The sequence below is a fragment of the Fundulus heteroclitus genome, chromosome 7 (genome assembly GCF_011125445.2).
Source record: "Fundulus heteroclitus isolate FHET01 chromosome 7, MU-UCD_Fhet_4.1, whole genome shotgun sequence".
NCBI classification, from domain to species: Eukaryota; Metazoa; Chordata; class Actinopteri; order Cyprinodontiformes; family Fundulidae; genus Fundulus; species Fundulus heteroclitus.
This window is the reverse complement of record NC_046367.1, coordinates 21,551,381-21,565,998: the sequence shown is the minus strand read 5'-3', so window position 1 is coordinate 21,565,998 and position 14,618 is coordinate 21,551,381. Positions and strand designations below refer to the sequence as shown.

At 39.9% G+C, this 14,618-nt stretch overlaps 1 protein-coding gene across 1 annotated transcript in view; it reads right to left on the bottom strand.

Annotated features, from left to right (window-relative positions):
• The window catches only part of LOC105934894 (collagen, type IV, alpha 1), a 60,478-nt gene that overhangs the window by 44,794 nt on the left and 1,066 nt on the right, over positions 1-14,618 (bottom strand). The window lies entirely within an intron of this gene.

Genomic DNA, 14,618 nt, shown 5'->3' with positions numbered 1-14,618 from the left:
GGCAGGTTTGTTGTGGTACCATTTGGAGAGGATGGATTTGATAATGATCCAGGGGAACATCAAAAAATGTGGCTATTGTTTTATAACCCCACCCTGACTTGTACTTCTCGGAAAATGTGTCCATGACTTGTCTGGAGAGCTCCTTGGTCTTCATGATGTGAGGCTTCTTGCTTAGTGGTGCTGCCGCCTTTGGGGCCTTTCAGAAAAGGTGTGTTTATACTGAGTTAGTTGGTTGCACCAATACTTTTTATGGGAATCATAGCAAAGGCAGTGGAAGTATATGCATATGCCAAAAGTCAGTTGCTGTTTTTTATTTATTGTTATTATTCTTTCAGGTTGAAATGTAAAAGCAAAAGTAAAAATCCAAGGAGGTGAATACATTTGCAAAGCACTGGCTGTTAAATAATATACAGGCCTTCTTTGGTTTTACTCATGATAAGTAAAACTAATTTGTTCATCCCAAGAATTTTGTGGGTTTTGTCCAGACAGATCTACCCTAAAACAGAGAATAACAGTAAACAACATGGAAACAATAAAAGACCAGAAGAGCGCGATTGATCTTTTTTTCAGTCAGCTCTGGTTGAACTGTGCCACCCTAACATTCCTGGCCTTTGCTGGGTCTGAGGCCGGGGGTGGGGGGGGGGGCAGGGAATAGCAGCGGAGGAGGGGATTTTTCTGTCTGACTGCCATACTTGGAAGACAAGAGTTCTGGTCCAAGTTCCTCTGTAAACAAACATTCATATGTGTGTCTATGTGTGGGTAGCTAATTCTAACAAAAAGGCTGAAAGAATAAGCATATTCTGGCTGTGTTTTATGGCGTATGAAATAAAACTGATTTTATTCGGGGGGGGGGGTATTTTTCCATAGGGAAGTAATGCATTTAAGAAAGAAGCTTTTTTTTCATGCTGGTGATTTGTGGACAGATCAGGAATCATCAAGAGGTGTTTAATGTTTTCAGGCTCTACCTAAAACCAGCTGCTAATGTTTTCCTTACTGCTCAATAGTTTTAGTGGTTAAACTTTACCATATGTCATCCACAGCACGCCTAACCAACAGTAAGTGGAATAAAGCTCATAACAAGAGTAAATGTTGGGGATGGCTTTAAACTAAAACAACAATCCTGCTTAGTGAGAGATAAAGTTTTGTGTAGGTCTGCATACACCTCATAAGCTTCCTATTACAGAGTTTATTTTTTGTGTCTGTGTAAGTCTGTACAGGTTGTCTTAAAGACATACAACCATGCGTGATGACATACCCTCAAAAACGTCGCTTCAGAATCCCCAGGTGGATCTCACAAATGTCAAAGGAGAGACCTTCTTGCTTTAATGTGACAAAAACCCACTCACCTACTACTATACAGTCCACAATCTTTGCCCTGAACATCTGCCATTCTGTTACCCAACTTTAAACAGTGTGAAGAAGTCTAGATAAGTATTACATTGACTAGCCCTGATATGAAAATACCTGCAGAGTATGGGAAAATATTTGTATTTCTATACATTATTTTCTGTTCTTAATGATAACTCAATTTCTAAATACCCGTTGCTCCAACTAGTGCTCTTTATGCCGACGCTATACAAAACAATGCACAAACAATTACCTTCATGTCAGGTTTTCTTTTCCACCTTGGTTTCTTATATTAACCATACATATGTTGTGTTTTGGGGTTACTCACTGAAAAACCACGGATGCATTCACATCCAAACACCTCTAGAGGTTTCATAGATAACAGATTGGGACCATGTAATGTTTTATGTTTCTTAGTGTTCTACCCATTCATCGATCCATTTGTCCAAAACATCCTCTCCTGTCCAAACAGGTGCCTTTCAGGGTCTTGGTGTAGAGATAACTGGTGTAGTTGCTAAAACAACTACACCAGTTATCTCTGTTGACCACTGTGGAAAGCTCTACCATAAATTTAGTGTGTTGAATTAAAAGGTTAAAAAGAGACTACGTCTGACAATTTGAGTTTGGATAAATATGGAACCTGGATTATCACTTTTACTCATGTTATATAAATGATTAAATGAACAGCTAACCTTTCTTTTTCTTTGTAGAGCCAGATGACCACGCTGGCATTAAGAATATAAATTGACTTAACAAGCTGGTAATGAAGGGAAAACAGGATCTCTTTACAAAGAGATAATAGCCAAATTATTACATTTTTAATCTTAACACAAACTATTTATAAAAAAAACGTGTCTAATTCAACAAGTGATAAACAACATTCTGTAGGAAAAAAATGTTTGTGCTATATGCAAACTAACTCCAAAGATGGATTGCACATATTTGTAGAACCAATGCTAATTTTTATGCATTATAATCCTTTTTAATCATAATTTCAACTGGTCCATTGGTCAGCTGCAGAGTCTGCTTATACCTCAGGCTGACTCTACATGAGATTTATCTATCTAGAATCCAGATGTCAAGATGACAGTATTGCACCTGGAAGCTAATATATATTCTTTCTGCAATAAAACAAGGCTGTTGAACAGCACTTAAACAGCTCAGAACAGCCTAATGTAAAACATGACCTGCTCTGCTGCAGGCAGCAGGTATTTATCCACACCATAGATATAATCCAAGCCTTCTGAAATCAAAAGCAGATCCTTCTACATGGTGATGTTCTCACACACACACACACACACACACACACACACACACACACACACATGGACTCAGCTCATACCTGCACTAATTAAAACCACATAAATGCAATGTATGTAAACAAGATGGATTCCAGACACAGTGAAAGTCTGAACATTCTTCCCGTTTGGTGAGATTCATTGGGTTTTTGTTTCTATGGGAAAATACATGATATGACAACTTAAAGGCACAGGGGGAAATTATCCTTAAAATAACAGTTTAAGGATAATAAAAACATAATGGTTGAGTACAATGTTAACAAACACTATCCAGCCATTCCCTTCTAGCAAGTATTATATCACACAATGTCTCTTAATAACTTACCTTAGAAAAAAGACAACTAAGTACACACTATTCTGCTGCAATTTAGTTTAGGAAACAGGTCTAAATGGTGTGGACAAAGTTTTCTCCTAGGGCTACAGAAATCCCTGAGTAAATCAACAAATGTGAAAACCAGTGGGCAGATATTGTCAGCAGGGCAGTCTTAGCCGGCCCACCCAGTTTTTCTCACAATTTACTTCAACTAATGATGTGCCTGTTTCCCATGATTCTTTATCCCCCGCCCACCCCCCAAAACAAACAGATATGTTTCATTTTATTTGACAGCGTGTGTTTAATACCAACCAGCACAACAAACAGACGCGATCTGTGGGAGCCTACCTTACAGGCATATTAATGTGAAAAACCAAGGGGTCATAAATCTACTCATTCCTGTTCTAATATGACTCACATGGCACTGATTTCCAATCCTCCGCTACACCCATTTGATATCCATCTTTCTACCTCCATCTGTGCCAGATGCAGGATACTATTTGACATGGTGTACACATTCCCAAGGCTTCGTTGCTTGTGTGTTTGAGTCTATGTCTAGTTAACCCCCCAGGATGGACGGATGGATGGAACAAAGGGCGGAACAGATATCTTTATGCATTAATGAACCCGAAGAGTCAGAATGTCTGCTGGTTTAAATGAAAATTAAAAAAACACATGTATAATTCAGTATTATGCGATGCTTGAAAGAACCACCTCCAAGCGCCGCTGTTTTTTTTTTTAAGCTCTGGTGGATTTTGAAGTTCACCAAAGTGTAATCGTTTTGGACAACTCCTGCACAAAGTTCCTGTCTTACCTTATGAATAGCACTGACCTTCCTTAAATCAGATGGTCCAATGGCATCCCATCATGACCAGTCCAATGACCCTCACCGGATCATCTCGTTGACCTGTGACCTCTACCCAGACCGTTAGAGGGGGATTCTACTTAAAGGTCATATATTCACCTCCTTTTAGAGTCCAAGTGTGTTGTTGTTAAGATGTGCATGTGGATGAAAATGTTGCCCTGTTAACCAATTTAATCAGACCTCTGCAACTAATTTGATCTCATTAGGGACTTCCCAGCTTCAGTCACTGCACAAACACACACTCCACCCATATCCAAAAGCCAGCTTCCTGTCCAAGAAAGAAATAATTTAAGTCACAAACATTTCAATTCAGAAAAATCTGAATCTAAGCAGACTGACTCTGAGATATAGCCAGTGCTGTCTTTGTAAATATAATAAAAGGGGCCATTCTGTTTCTTTGCAGACGTCTGTTTATGTGTCCATACACCACAGATCTGGCTGGTTATTGTTTCGGATGAATGAAAAGATAAAGTCCTCTGCAGTTATACAGAAACACAATTGCTAAACTTCTCTTAACTATATTGCACTTCTTTTCCTGCAGTTACACAAAAAAATGCAATTCAGGCAATGGGATAAACAAAATATTGAAAGGCCAAGTTGAGCATTGAGTGTTCTAATTCATTTTATCAAGAACTTGACCTCATGTGCAGCAAGCTTCTCTGTGAATGTGCTGGACTCTGCCACCGGATATGGGATTGGGGAAGCCATTCTTTCTTTAAGGAGGAAGGCCTCTTCCTCGCCTTTTATGCTAACAAAGACAAGAAGGGGCAGGGCCGAGCTCGAGTCTGTCTCAAGAGTGAACCAGTATCCGGGAATAATGTCAGCACGTGAAGACGAGGACTGACCTCTGTGACTTTTTGACTCAATACTTCCACCCTGGATGTTTCTCACAAAAATTAACATACAGAAAGAATGTGGAACAGAAAGTACATAAGACTGAGCACTTGAGGCAGCAGTCTCCAGCTGAAGGCTTAAAGGAGCAATAAGTGAAATTGAATTCGATAGAAAGAACTAAAAAATAGTGATGTGAAGAACTAAAGGTGTCTTTTTAGATGGACTATGGTATGATGTCCCACACCATCTCTCTGTGTTGTTCTCCAGTCTCTTGTTTACAAAGCTGGGCCAGCCGTGCATGCATGCCAGTCCATGTGAACAGCTGCCACTCAGGGCTTAGCCCCTCCCTGCCCATAAAATGCCACCGTCAGAGCAGTGTTGTGTAGGAGCAACATGGTGGAGAGCACATCCAGTGGATCCAAACGTTCTCTTGCCAACAGCATTATATGGTTATGAGTTACTTACTTCTTTACTAGGCATGTTCCCCTGAAAGGTAATGCTGTTTGTCTGTGTTTTTATCCTTTGCAAATATGCGCATATGAGGTAACAGGTAAGAAGGGGAGGGGGGCTGGGTTGCAGTTGGAGTGGCGGTAGTGAGAGGCGTGGCTTGTCACACATCTTGTTTTGGTCTACAGACAGTGCTCAACAGCACACCTAGTGGTGACATTTCGGTTTTTGCCGCTTTAAAGATTTCAAATTTTATGAACTTATACATGCACACACTTGAATATGCTGGGATTTCATGTGATAGATCAACACAATTGACAGTATTTAAAGGCACCATGAGAGTGGGAAAACAACAGGAGGAAGGGGGGAACAAAAGCTGTTATGAGTGAATTTCACAGGCAAATAAAAGATCCCCAAATTATACCACAAACTTTAGATAATTTTCATCGTATAGTCAACGCTGCTTGCTTTTGATCATCGGTTTTCATACAATTGCTTATCAGTCAATTCAGTTGCACATTTATGATTCTTATGATTACACTTAAAGAGACTCTGACTTCCAGATTTAATGGTCACATGCTCCTCTAAAATCCCTGAAGAAAGCCCTACATCGACATTTGATTTTTCCTCATTTAAATCGTCAATTCAGATGAAGCGATTAGGTCTCTTCTTCCTCTGAGGTAAAACACATCATGTGACTGCCTTAGCTCCTGTCCTCCATTGAGTTATCTGATTAAGCCTTTCAGAAAACAGATTTAAAACGGCGTTGTGCAGAGTTGAAGCACAGGTAGCAACAAAAAAGAAAAGAAACAGGATGAATAAAGCATCTGTTCTGCCAGGAAAGTGGTTGAAGGCTCTTGCTACTGATAAACAAGTCATCTCAGGTTCTCCGAATTACAGCTACATTGGAATCACATTCTGCTACTTCAATCAATTCTCCTATTCATTTCTACCAAATCTGTTAAAAATACAGAGTTATAGTTTCCACAGTTATCGTATGGAGACTGCGGTTTGAAGAAAAAACAAAAAGCCTCCAAAAAGGTGGATTTATCCAATGTTAAGCTGAAAGAAACTAAAAACAGCCCTCAGTGATCTAATGAGCTGACTTGTTGAAAGACTAAACTTACAAAAAGAAACATAAACCGAACAATGCATCAATGATCCAATTTATGACACAAATATGGAGCATCTGCCTCTCAAAACTGTACTGCCACGAGGTATTCATCATTCTAACCAAGTGCATTAGCACCCCTCACACAGATGACCTAGCGTACTGTTCTTTTACGATTTATTCCCAGCATTTGCGGTCACTCCTTTTGGAGCCTTTGAGCACCAAAGCTGGTATTCAGGAGGCCTTAAATACTTGAGTGTCTGTGGAGGAGGAAGGAAATGAACTGCATCTGTACAACAAACTTGACCACTTGTTTCATCTGGGATACACTTTTTTGCCGAACATCCTGACACTGCTACCCCCTTCCAACACGCACACACATACTTCCAACAAGCCTGTAATCATCAGGCATTGGCAAGATTAGAGCGCAGTGTTTAACTGGCTCCTGTTATAGGCAATAATGTGTGATTAATAACAGGAGAAAACAACATAGTTTTGCAATTCTGCGTAATATTTTCCTAAAACTGTGGCATGTTATCTTGAATACAGTTGAGTAAGACATTTCTACAGCTTACTGTAAAGCCTACATCTGGCTCATTGTTCCCGAGAAGTTTGAAACATACTGGTTGGAATGCAAAGTTTTATCGAGAACATTCAAGACTATGATTCAACAATATTATGTCTTATAATTGACATTAGGCCGGTTGTACAGTTGAAACTAGATGTTTCCATAGACTGTATAAAAAATATTTTACTTTGTAGGCCAGTTAAATTAGTAAAATAATTTGTATTTTCCAAACACCGGAACAGTTTTGTTGTTTGTTTGTTTTTTAAACTACAACCTTGGACAAGGCTTAGCTAGATCTGTGGTTTGTCAGACTCTAATGATGTTAAGGGATCTTCTGATTTTCAGTGGAGGAACATTCAGTCCTTACTGTGTTTGGAATAAACTAATCAAGTCATCCAGGTTTGATTAAATCTTTATTAGGTTAATTTTTCATTGTACTTTAAATGTTGCAGTAAAGTGATGCTTAAACATAAACAGTCTTCTGTGTTGTTCGGTGGGGGTGAGGTTTGGAGACTGAATAGATCCGAACGATTTTAAACAATCTCTAACGGAAAGTCACATCCAAACAAGGCGTCAGCCTCTTTGGGTAAAGTAATAAGAAATCTGGATTTTCTGCTGCACACAGGCTGAAAAATGAAACAGTTTAGGGTTTAACTCTTTGATCCAAGATCATTAAAACTCCACTGAAGACCTAACACTCCAAAATGCCCCATGCACTATTTACTCACTATTTACACTGAAATATCTCAGCTGAACTGGCCTGAAATATTTTCTGTGACTTCATCTCTCTGACACTAAATATACTTTTAACAGCCGGTCCTTGACTTTTTTGATCTGTGGTGATAGGGGCCTAAACAGAGACCAAAAGGAGTGGAAAAACAACTTTGAAAACTGACAAAATAGACAAAAGACAAAAAATCCACAGACTTCAACGTACTGAGAGAGCTTGAACAAAGGGTCTAGAACTTGAATATATTTATATCAAAAGCAAAACCACACTTACAGAAGCTAATGTGTGTGTTAACCTATTTTGCAATACTAAACATTGTTGAGATAAATTGATCCTAAAATTAGCCTTTGTTCCTCTGTTTTTGAACAAGTCTGCATTTACATTGAAAATGCACTTAATGTGGTAAACCTTTGCTATGCCATTAGATGGTGCTAATTTCAGCAATAACTACATCAAGAAACAATAGAAGATACTGGGTTTGGCAGAAATAGTGCTTATCTAAAGACAATGCCAAAACAAGTTCTTTCTTCGACATAGTTTACACTCTTGGCTCAGGCATAAAAGCCTAAGTATAAAGACAGTATATGAATGAGACAGATTGAGAACAAAAACATAAAAACAGCTTCACTGTTATGGTTTTTAGTATAGAAAATGATAGTGGGAGTTTGCAAAATGGGCTCCAACTGTTTGTCATAGTTTCTAATAATCTGAATATCTAGTCCGCATTTTAAAAATCTTCACAAACATGGGTTGCAAAGCATCCATGTTTATATGGACATGGCCTCAGGTGTGATCTCTCTGCGTGAACCATTCTGATCCAAATTTATGTTACAGTGTGCATGGTTGACTCCTTGTGGATGTCTCACCAATTCCATCATACATCAACCTAAAGGATGAAAAGGAAAAACTGAGTTCAACAACAAGGGCAAGATTAAAGCCAGCACGTGTAGAATTATCCTTCAGTTCATCTTTAATGTTGCAGGTCAGCATCTGGAAATAATGAGCAGTTAATGCCCCATCAGCCTGATGATAACAGAGCTCCTATATCGCAAAGGAAAAACTCTGATGACTTCAGTTTGAAAGGAACTGGGAATAGTTTGCAATCAAGACCTGGTTCTAAAAACTGAATAAAACCTTCAACTTTAGAGGTGAACCAATAGCAGGTATTCAAAATGCATGAGCATGAACTGAAATCTGTGTATAATTATACTTGGCTAACATCGCTATCATACATGTATAAAAGGCTGGATATTGTATGTGTGTGTGTGTGTGTATTGGGGGGGGGGGGGGGGATTGCAGTGATATCCAGTCCTTCTATAACCCAGACAAGGGGTGTGTCCACATTCTCGACACAGCTGACACAGTATAATTTGTTCCTGTTGCAGGTTGGACTCCATCAAAGCTGTCATTTGTCACTAATCCTCTTTGTTTTGTTTTTTTGGACTTGATCCTAAGTTGTAGTCATGGGGAGGAGGGCGTCTGCTCTGGGAAACTCAGAGTTATAGCTTTGCTTTTACACATGATGTGGATCTCTTGGCGTCTACACGCCATGACTATCAGCATGCACTAGAGCGGTTCACAGCCATTTGTGAAGATGGCAGGATGACAGTCAGTCTGAGGCTATGGTTCATAAATGGAAAAAGGTGGATTGCTTCTTCTGAGCTGTGGGTCAGTCTGCCACTCAAGGAGAGAAGTACGGGTATCCAGGGGTCATTTCCAAGAGCAATGATAGGATGAAGCGGGAGATTGATATATGAACTATGGACTCATCTCCTAACATGCAGATGTTGCTACAGTTTGCTATGGAAAAGGAAGAGTTGGCAAAAAAGTGAAGTTCTTTATTAAGCCTCAATCTAGGTTCCGAACCTCACATTTGACCATGGCAAATAGATAAAAGTCCAAAAGAAAAAGACTCTAAATACAAGCAGTTAAAACAAGCTTCCTCTTGATCAAAAGGAGACAGATGTGGTTCCTCAGGCGTCTGATAAAGAAGCACATCGGGAGCCTCTTTTTAAAAGATTTTCCAGGTACATCCCACTTGAGGAAGACCTTGGGTGCACATCTTCAACCTGCTGGAAGATGTAAATTTCCCTTCAGGTCTGTGAATACCTTGGGATACATCAGAATAAGCAGAGGAGTGTCACTAGAGAGAGGGATATATGGGTTCACCCTCCAGAGCCTGCAACCCCCACAGCTTAATCTCTGACTGATTGAAAACAATGGATGGATAGATGAACAAATGGTTACTGGATGAGTTAACATGAAAATGAAGAGCTGCTTCCAAATTCAGAACTTGCTCGGCTTCTAAACTGCACCAAATTGTAGAAATGACCAATAGAGACAAAAAAGCAGTCACTTCCCAATATTCTGCCTCTATTCTTCTGGAAAAGCTATGAACACACCATCAAGCCTTTCTGTTTTACAGAACCCATGTCTCAACACGTTATTAACAAAGCATTCCCATCCTAAAAGGAACAACTGGAAGAAAATGCAAACAAGATTTATACAAAACAAGAAAAAATTCAGAACACCATGAATCTAAAGACACAATAGCCACCATCTTATATTCCTTCCTTTGAACAATTTGGCAGCATAGGATGGAAGTCCTGGTCAAGGAACATAGAGTGAGACCAAAGGATTTGTCATGGGGTATCATCACTGGCTCCGACACACATTCTCCCACTTAAGGATCTCACAACCCTTTCTCCTCCTCCCCCTCATGGTCTTCTGGCAGTCGTTCCCTCCATCACTCTTCACTTCCCACCTCCATGTCAAATGGACATATCCATTACACCATCTCTGTCCAAACCACAAATGTCATTTATGACTCACCAATTACACACGGGAATGGGTAAGCTGCTTTTCAGCAACCGCAGTGCACCTCAGGAAATTAACCAATCCCAAGGCTGAGGGTCAAGTCGCTCCTCAGAGTGGAAAATATTAGTGTGGAGGACAGAACAGGTGTTTTCTTGTGAGAGAAGAAAACAGCAGCTAAGACAAATTTGAATGAAGCGCGTCTCACATGATGCATGAGTTGGGCCAAAGGGAATTGAAACGGGGATTTACAACTTTTAAACTACTTATTTCATCCTCTGGTGACAGAAAGAAGGAACACACACTCAGGCAAGCGGAGCTGAAAATAGGACATACCTGCCACAGTTCTTTGAGTAACAAGGTCGGGGGAGAGTTATCTTTGTTACTCAGAGATGCCTGTTAAAACAAGAGGATGGGCACAACTCTTCCAAATTTAGACATTTTTACAACAGACAGGTTGTGGACTCCTGGGGTTGCTTCGCTTGGTTGGTGGTCGGTCGCAGGGACAGGTTCAGCTGTTGCCCCTGTGGAGGGCTGTCTACAGGATGAGACGTGCCCTGTCAATGCTTATGGACAGCAAGAACAACAAATCAACTCTTAGCTTTCAACGAGCTGTTTGAGGAACAACATAGATGCTGCCTCTGTCAGTCACTTTGGGGTTGTGTTAAAGCTACCATTAAAAATTCAGAGGCAAGTTTTCAACTGGACAGCGGAGAGAAGCTCATCTTTTCCAATAGCTGCAACGGTCTCACAATCCGTCCATCTGACATCCGGCACAAAGAACACTCATTCCAGGAATTTGTTGATTTGACCTCTTCTTCCTCTAGGAAATGCTCATGCCTCATTCTAACCAGATTAAATACCTACCAAGGGAGAGAGACTCCATTTTGTGGGGATCAAATAAAAGACTTAATACAGAATCCAGTTACTGTTGAAGAATAGTAAGCAAAGGTCTACCCAAAGCCAAAAACAAGCCTGTTCTTTCACCTATATAGATAAGTGAGGGAAGGAGGATGTAATTTTGCCTCCCTTCTTTCTATTGGACCATTTCCCAACATCAGACTGACCTGCTTTGGGTCAGATGCCATCACAGTTTTTGGGAGCATCTTTGCTTGACCCTGAATTTTCTCTTCCCAGCAGCTTAGTGACTATGACCCAGTTCAGAGATTTAGATTCTCCGTCAGTTTTATGTGTCTCTGCATGTTGATGTCTGAGACAAACAAACTGAGGGTTATTATGGAAATCACAAGAATCATATTAAACGTTCGGCTAAATTTAAAATCAGTTTGTGAGTCTGGTTCTGAAACAACGACTCCACTGTCGTGGATAAAAGATCAGGAGAGTGGCTTTGGATCGATGAGAGGTCTAAGAGGATCAAAAACCTCCTGCTGTGGACCTCCCATGCATGGATGGGAAAACTTTCAACTCCCAACAATAAATCCAGAATGTTAAAATACTCCAGTTTCACTGGTGTCATCTGATCAGTGACAAGTTGTACGGATACTAACTACTCCTTTGTCCAGATGTTCTGGGTCTGTTACATGTCTGTGGATCTAAAATCTAAGTTTATAGTAGACAAAAGCAAGGCTGCTTAGTGCAACTTGATATGTATAATTGCATAAATGTCCCAGGAATCGAGATGGACTATTACAGATAATGAAACTACTGTCTACAGCGACTCTCAATGTTCTAAACACCTGTCAGCATCTAGTCTTTTTGAGTCTATTTATTATGGGAAAATATGATTAACCTGAATTAAAGTTCAGCTCTCCTTGTTTGATTTTCATGACTTTTACACATTTTCTACCTCTTCTTTTATTTTTAAGCATCATTGGGAGCCCTACTTATATATAAAAACCAACAAACAAGAGAATAGCTTGAGGAGAGAAGAATATTAATTTTCGATATCCAAGACAGAGCACAGAACTAAAATGAAACATCTGTGGAGTCAACCAAAAAGGGCTTTGCATAAGACATGAACTCACAAATGTGATAAACATTTTCAAAGTAAAGTGGGCAGATATTCTCACATCAAAATCTGGAATGCTGATAGACTAAACTAAAATGTATTTAAAAGGTTCTAAAAGACAGTAGTAGGTAACAGTGTACTTCCTTATGCAACAAGGCTGATGATTTTTTATTCTTTATTTTATACTTTCTGGTATATGTATTTGTTTTTCAGGGAAATTGTGCAGGATAAATGTCACATCATATGTGAGAAAAGTTTTATGGTCATATATATATATATATATATATATATATATATATATATATATATATATATATATATATATTCATGGTTTAGTTTTGGGCTGGCTGTTTTCCCGGTTATTTTCTAGTACCTCCTCCTCTCACTCAGCTCACCCTCCACTCCTTCTGCATTCAGTCACACCTGTCAGGCACTAATTAGTCAGAACTCACTCCACCTGCCAACCTCCCTACAAAAGCCTCCCTCGGTCTTCTCTTCCCTGCCGGTTCGTCATCAGTCTCCACGTCTGTCAGCCTAGTTTGCTCCCTGTTTTGTTGCTGGATCTCCCGCTACCACTGTGCTTCAAGTTAGGCCTCTGCTAGCTGCTGGATTTCCTGCTACCTCGGTGCTTCAAGTAAGGTCTCTGCTAGCTGCTGGATTTCCTGCTACCTCGGTGCTTCAAGTAAGGTCTCTGCTCTGTCGCTGGACTGCCTGCTACCCTGTGCTCCAGCAGTCCTGCATTCCAAAAACTGTCTCGCTCTGCATCTCTGACAGCAACCCTGCATCTCAAGAACTGTCTCGCTCTGCATCTCTGGTCTGATAGCAGCCCTGCATCTCCAAGAACTCTCTCCGGTCCTTCAGCTCCTGCTCCCATCTACACCTCCTGTTTCAGTCCGGTACAGCCTCTCTGGATTCCTTCCTCCACAACTCATCCTCCATTCAATAATCTCTCAGAAAATCAGCTCCGTGTGCGTGGTGTGTATTCTGGGATATATATATATAATTAGTTGCCATTTAGTGTCTTATGAGACTGATGCCCCATGTAAGAAAAACAATGCAAGTAATTCACTGCAGTTAAATAGGAGAAAGTTTCATCATGGGGCAGGAACTAAATATGACATCTTGTGTTATGGGACCATTTATTTCCATAAATTGATTCATGATTCAGAGGGAATGGGGTGTGTATTTTTTTCCACTCTTTTGTTAACTCAGTTTCAATAATTTTTGAAAAGTTGACAAATGAAGACCCTTGTCGAAGCATTTGAAATCTCTTGAAAGTAAGCCAGACTTGTGTCAAAAGGTTGAGGCAGTTTTAAATAAAGACAACATGGCTTTCTACCCTGGGTAGTATACCTTAGGGGTAAACATGAAGAGAAATAAAATGTTACCTTTCATTACTAGAGTAAACAAGAACGGGAACATTTGCTCCCTCTTCTATGCACAGTGTTAGCAGTGTTAGGGATATGTCTAAATCATGGGTGGCTGAGGACGCAAAAGCTGAGGACTTAGGCAAGCATAATATACAAATCTATGTATGAAGTTAATTTTTCAGATAAAGTGCCATACATGGACACAGAATGGTCATTGTTGAGGGAGGGAGTAATGTATTCCTGTGGGTGGGATGGCAGAAGGAGGGGGCACAACCAGGATACCAAGTCAGAGGCAGTGGATGTTTGAATGGGCCCTAGCTGGACCACTGTAGGATCCTACAGCAAAAAAATAGCTAATTTTTTTTGTATATCCATCCATATAAATGGATTTTTTTGAAATCCATTCATATGAATATGAATGGATTTCATTATTCAAAAACACTTTTAAATAACCTCGTGGTCATGCTTCTTGCGGTCGGTTTCTAAAGGTCCCATTGTGAAATTAGCCAACATCCATAGAAATTATCAAATGCACCTTATCTGCAGTGTAATAATTTTACATAACAAATCCAATCATGTCAATGCTGACCTCTGTTTTACAGAACCACTGCTCTTGTTGGAGTACTTAAGTTCAGGTTTGATCAGCATAGATATTTTGTACTTTGAATAAGAGAACATACATACATACATACATACATACATACATATATTGCACAGCCATATTTTCTCCTATAGCTGACTCAATGCACAGGACATGGAGGCAACCGGCACCAGTTAAATGCAGATGAAACAAAACCAATAACATTGGAGGCACAAGTGACAGAAACTCCTACCCCAATCATGTGTTATTGTCAGCGTTCACGAAGGAACCAACACTCGATTGACCCACTGGGTTAAATTATTAAATGAAGGATAACCTCCACTAAAGTCAAATGACAGTAACACGGGATGA